At 36.9% G+C, this 6,861-nt stretch overlaps 1 pseudogene; it reads left to right on the plus strand.

Annotated features, from left to right (window-relative positions):
* The window catches only part of LOC147489228 (uncharacterized), a 49,261-nt pseudogene extending 48,811 nt beyond the window's left edge, over positions 1-450 (plus strand).
* The last annotated feature ends 6,411 nt before the right edge of the window (positions 451-6,861 follow it).

Genomic DNA, 6,861 nt, shown 5'->3' on the forward strand with positions numbered 1-6,861 from the left:
GGATTTGAGATTGTTAATGGGAAAGAAGGAAATTCAAGTTCCTAAGGTGTTTATTAAAGGAAGGCTAATAGGGGGAGTTGATGAGTTGGTGAAGCTGGAAGAGGAGGGAGCATTAGGAGTATTGTTAGAAGGTATTATTCCAAGATCTATGGTAGTGTGTGTTGGGTGTGCAGGAATGAGGTTTGCTATGTGTATGGAGTGCAATGGGAGTTTGAAAATATTAGATGAAGAGCAGAATGAGATGGTCAAATGTGGAGAGTGCAATGAGAACGGATTGATTGCATGCTCAATCTGTTCTTGATTTGATTATTGTCTACACGTATGTTATGGTGTGAATTCTTTCATGATAAACATTAAGGACGATTCTTAGTTTCTCCTACTTTCTTTTTTTACAAATGTTCTGGAGGAACATCTATGTATGGTATTTTAGATTAATCTGAGCCTCACATAAATTTGACACAAACTCATCATATATGATCATTAGTTCACTCGGAAAATTTAGATTCGACTTATTTTTCGTGACAACATCTCCTAACTTCATAAAACACATGGATAATTCTTACCTTCATCAAAATGTAGTCAACAAATTAAAGTACTGTGACCGGTTTGTTTTCACTGATAATTGGAGACCATGTTAAAACAAAAATTAATCCACTACAACCAAATACAAACGGACTCCATTTTTCACGCGAGTGAGGAGACAGTGAAAGAAATGAAACAAACTGAATATGAGGACACTAGGTTTAGGAACCAAACAATGGTGTAACAATTGACTAGGATTTCTGACAAAGCTTCTGCCACATACTACATATGTATTTCTTGATGAGCTCTTGAGAGTTACACTCCAATAACCTGCGTTTTATGTATTTTCTTTCTTATTTTTTTTTTCTCTTTACTTGGATGTAATTTTTCTCTTTCTAATTAAAATTTTCCTTTAGCAAAAAATAAAATAAAATCTATCGACGATGTTATACATGCTTATATATATTGACAACCTTATTGTACACCATGGGTCCATTACCAAAAGTGATAAAACGACCAAGATGTAAAACATCAATTTCTTCAAACTTTCATTAATGTATTTGTTATTTTTAATTTTTTTTAAATATTTGGAGGGTTAAGGCAGACCCACACTGGTTACATAGAAAGACCCTAGCCCAAAGACTTTTGCCAATGCGCCATTTTTGAGTAGACCCAACCGTCTTCACCTTGTCTATAAAGACTTGTTTTCGCTCTCTAGTCTACCTATCGAGCATCACCATGTCTCTACTCAAAATCCTTTTAAGATCATGTTTTCGGTAATCCAATATTTATACATTGCATGGATTCTCAACTCATCATTCAACTTATATCAATCATTCATTTGACAACTTTGAAAATACAACGTAACAACACACAAGGGCGGCCCTGGACGCAGGCGAGACCGGTGGCCGACTGGGACTCCCAAAGTTTGACCCATAATTAGGGCCCTGTATTTCAAAATAATACTACACCATTAGTATATTTGTTCATTTAATCATCATTTTTACTCATCTAAACCAGTTTCGTTGCTTATAATTTGTAAAATGAACTAATTATATTTGTTAAAACTATCCTATAAGGGTCCCACTGGTAAAGTTTGACTTGGGCCCCCAAAACCTCTGGGCTGCCCCTGACAATATATTTTTCAAATTTCAGACACAAAGATACATAATTGGTTACCAAAAAAAACACCCATCTATATCTTAATACTAGCCATTAAGCCCGACCTATGGTCGGGCCTGCTACCTTGATAGTCCAATATATGGTTCAATAAATTTTTTAAGTATGTATGTATTTTATGAAAGCCATTAACTAAATGAGTTAACTTGGATTCCTTTTTAAATATTGTTTTATTAGTAAGTTTCCTAATTGGATTCCACTTTTATTAACTTATTAAAAGTTAATATATTTATGTGGAACAATGTTTTATATATTCTTAAAATAGAGTTGCAGTGTTTGCCAGAAGTAGGAAGGAGTTCTCTTGTAGAATTGAGCATCAGAGAAGTTTTTATTTATTTATTTCATTTGTAATTTAATTACTTATAATGTTATTAATTTGATGTTTTTTTTTATTATTATTTTTTTGTTTTGTGAAGTGTTGGTGTTCGTTCGTATGCTATAAAGATGTTTTGGGTAAATAATGAAGCGGATAATTATGCGCGTATTATAGGGAAAACTTTGAAGGATTAAGTTTCTTGAACTGTATGGAATATTTGGTTGAAGTTTTTACGAAGTATATTGATTTGGATGAATCTGATGAAGAGGTTGTTCCCTTTATATCATCTACTTGTCGTTTTTTGTTTTTCTCCTCATTTTTATTTTGGTTGAATTGAATATTTTATGTTTGATTTGACAGGTTTGGTAGTTAACCTGCGTTAGGAGTAAAATGTCAGAGTATGTATAGGGAAGACAAATGTGTCGCTGTTGCGAACACAGAAATGGATAGGAAAGTTGAAGGTTGAAGGGCTAGCTGTGGATATTTTTAAGAAAGACATGATGTTTTGTTAGTTTTAGAAAGTTGGTGTTAGTTTTTTGGTGTTTGGATGGTTGTTTTTTTCGTTTTGAATTGTAATATGTCTTGATACTTTGCAAGTTTGTGTGTTTCAGCCAGATCAATTATTTTCTAGCTTATGTTGATTTTATGTTATTCTGTAATTGCTCCAGTTAGTAAGTCTTTTGGCGTTGTTTGAGAATGTTGTCACAGACTAAAGTAATAAATTAGTGCTCTGTGGAAACTATGAATCATAGGTATTGAAACAGTTTGAATTGACACTCAATCACTTCCCATTACCCGCAGTGACCATACCTTAATTGGCTTATTGCCAGCCCCTGTATAGAGATGTTCAGTTCCAAAGACAGCCAATGCATGAATCCTATTCTAGCGGCAATCTTTTTGCTCATACTTGGGTTAATATGGGTAATGGGATTCATGGGAAGGTTTTGAAGTTTGGGTTTGAGTGGAATACATTTGTTAGGAATACCATTATTTATTTTCATACAAATTGTTGGGAGTTGAAGGTTCTTGAGGATGCTCTTTGAGAGTTCCGTGGAGAGGGATGTGGTAGCTTGGTCACTTTGGACGGGCCGGGTATGCAAGGAGAGGTGAGTTGGTGATGGCTCGCCAGCTTTTTGATGAGATGCCGGTTAAAGATTTGGTTTATTGGAATGTCATGATTACTGGGTATGCTAAGCGTGGGGAGATGGAGAGTGCTAGGAAACTTTTTAATGAGGTACCTAAGAGAGATGTTGTTACGTGGAATGTGATGATTGTTGGATATGTGCTTTGTGGGTCTCATGATCATGAGCAGGCATTTGTAGAAGAGATGGAAATCGAACCTAATCCCATCATTTGGAGAACATTGCTTGGGGCCTGTAGGATCCAAGGCAACGTTGTTCTAGGGAAATGTGCAAATGATTAGCTTTTAGCAATGAGACGGAATCATAGTGCATGTGGACTATGTTTTACTTTCAAATATATATGCCTCAAAGGGTGAGTGGGATGGTGTGGAGAGAGTCAGGAATTTAATGAATTATTATATAGGGGTGATAAAAGAAGCTGGTTCTAGCACAATTGACACAGACAACAAAGAGCTTATGGGGTTCCTTTTCAATTCAAAATCTTAATTGAACCTGGACATGGTTCTCTAAAAGAAAGTGTGTGAGTGATTAAGATTGATCTCAATGGTTTATATATTTCCCAACTTCTTATCCACCCCTCGCCTAACTTCCTAACTCACGCAACGCTAAGATGTAATGTGGGTTTTGCTCCTCTAGAAATCATTAATGGTGAATGCTAAGCCCAAATCATAGGAAGGTTTTGTCAAGATGACCTTATTTGGGAAACAACATGTACTTTCGAGTCTTTGAGTAGTTCCTAAACAATGATGTGTTTCCTTAAAACTGTGTATGGAATTTCAGAAATAAAGGAAGCAAGAAAGGAAAGTTCTTCAATCTACAATAGAATTCAAGATAAATAAAGAGCTAGAAAGGTTGGGTCGAGTTTCAAGTAAGTGCTCCAGAGTTTCTAAATCAACGAATGGTTACTTAAACCGATGGTTGTGCTTTCTGGGGTTTAGGAGGTGCTCCAGACTTTCTAAAGTGAGATTTGGGGGCAGTGAAGCATGCTCATCATATATGAAGAGATCAACAATAGGGACAGTAGCTCATCAAACTGATAGTGTCTTTTGATTCATGCTTATGAAGATGAAGCACTAGTGTACTTGTACTATATGACTTGTTGATTGAATTTTTTTCTACCCGTGGTGTTGATGTGCCAGTTGCGTGCAAGAATACTGGAGAAAGCAAAATGTACTAATAGTTATTCGGAATACATCTTTTGGGGCAAGTAGCAGGGTTCACAAAAACAATAATAGGCTATCTTAGGACTGAGAGTGAGCGTCTTCTCGAGCTAAGGCTAGGACCTAGTAAATGACATGTTAAGAATGAAGGCTTATGATTGTGTATTAATAAAAATTTTACTATTCTGCAGTAAATCACAACCAACTGACATGATTATGCATGGAAATTAAGGACATGAAGATCTACTTGCGAGAATATGCTAAAGGAAGTACCGCATACCACAAATTTTGCTACTAAAGTATCGTCTTTTTGGATAATTTGGGGATCTTGGGTACAAACAAATTTCAAACCTAAGATTACTACCTGGGGCTATAAAAGTGAATGCAGATGGTTCTGTTATGGCTGATAGATATGGTTTTGAGGTATGATCATAGATGACCAAGGGAGTGTCATGCTGAGGGCTTTTGATGCAGGTCTTGCAGGCTAGACTGCATAATGTTAGATTCTAAAAGGTAGAAGTTAGTTCAGATCATAAACAACGTCATCACCTCTCTTCCATGGTCATGTCAGAAGGACATAATATGTTTTAACTAATAAAAGGAACTTTTGAGATTCCGCAGATTAAGGCAAGTTTCCGAAGAACCAAGAATATAATATTCATTTGGTTAAAAAAAACTGAAGTTAAATATATGCTACAAAGGATCTCCCATTGTCGTGAGTTATAAGCTACAATATTTATTTTTTTACGTTAGAGATTAACTCCATATTTAGCAACAAGATCATGTCTAAAGAAGAAGTTAATACTAAAAATGAAAAATGCCCCTGCTTATAACTCTCTGCAAAAATGATGAGTAGATGTCAATGAAAGGCTTAAGTCCTTCACAGGCCAATCATGCAGCAAATGTTGTCAATGAGGTTGCCAAATATTGTGGTTTGGAGATTTCTTGGAGATTCAGTGATTGCCATATTTGTATTACCATATATGTCACTGAGATTGAGATTGGCATATATTATGGCCTTGACAGCAATTGCCATATTTATGTATATAATTGTACTTTAGGAATGTGTTTATATTTTCCATATTTAGAATGATATGCAAGCTGCATATACGGTACATATTGTAAGTAATCTTGACTATAATGCAAGGAATTCCTCACAGGAACTATTCAGCAATTTAGTCTTGTAAACTAACATGGTATTGGAGCCTACCTCGTGGGGTTTGTGCTGAATCCTCGGTTTTGGTCTTGCTCAGCCTTCAACGGTGTAGGTTTTCTAGTAGTTGGTCGTGGGTTGACAACACTTTGTCAACGTTTGCCCTCTCGATACACAAGTGGTGTATTTCTTTATCTACGGCAACGTCAATTTGTTTTGTCTGCAAGATTTCTTTGTAGTGAAAACTATGACGGGAACGAATTATGTTGAAGCCTTTTGTGTTAAGTTTACAGGAAAGAATTATCCCACATGGGAATTCCAGTTCAAGATGTTTCTAAAAGGGAAGGAGCTTTGGGGTCACATTGATGGGTCCTCAAAAGCTCCCATAGTTGTTACTGATCTCGGTGCATGGGAGACGAAGGATGCACGAATTATTTCCTGGATTTTAGGGTCCATGGAGGCTCAAATGGTGAATAATTTACGCTCTTTTACTACTGCTAAGGAAATGTGGGAGTATTTAAAGCGCATCTATTATCAAAACAACAATGCACGGTGGTTTCATTTGGATTAGAGATCGCTAACTACAATCATGGCACTCTTACTATTGAGCAATACTATTATGGTTTTCAGAACTTGTGGAGTGAGTACTCTGGGATCATTCATGATAAGGTCCCAGCACATGCCTTGCAAGCCCTCCAAGATGTTCAAGAGATTAGCAAGCGGGACCAGTTTTTTTCTGAAATTACGACCCGAATTTGAGGTTGCTCGGGCAAGTCTGTTGAATCGTAATCCGGTTCCTTCTCTAGATGTGTGCTTGGGTGAACTTTTGCGTGAGGAACAACGGCTGGCTACTCAAACTGTCATGGGCACTAATATATCTTCATCTAATGTGATGACTGTTGCCTATGCTGCCCAAGGACGGGGGAAGGGTAAAACGCAGTGTTTTTGTTGCAAAGGGTATGGTCACATTGCTCGCAATTGTCCTCAAAAAGTCTGCAATTATTGTAAGGAACCGGGCATATTATCAAGGAGTGTCCCACATGACCTCAAAATCAGAAAGCTCATGCTTTTCAAGCTAATGTTCAGGGCCCTCCTTCCACACTCTCGCAGGCTACCACCAGTCAACCTACTCTTATTGCAGAACTGGTTCAACAAATGATTGTTTCGCGCTTGGGATTACAAGGTAAGAGCACTCTTGTTTCTTCTCCCTAGTTTGTTGATTAAGCATCCAATCATGTGACGTAGTTGTAATTATTTGCATAACATTCGGCGATATACCGGGCGCAACACATTCAGATTGCTAATGGCGCACCCTCCCGATCACCTGCGGTTGGTGATATTGGGTCTTCTTTTAATACTATTTTTTGTCTCTCGGGTTTATCAACTAAT

This window comes from Coptis chinensis, chromosome 7 (genome assembly GCF_015680905.1).
Source record: "Coptis chinensis isolate HL-2020 chromosome 7, ASM1568090v1, whole genome shotgun sequence".
NCBI lineage: Eukaryota > Viridiplantae > Streptophyta > Magnoliopsida > Ranunculales > Ranunculaceae > Coptis > Coptis chinensis.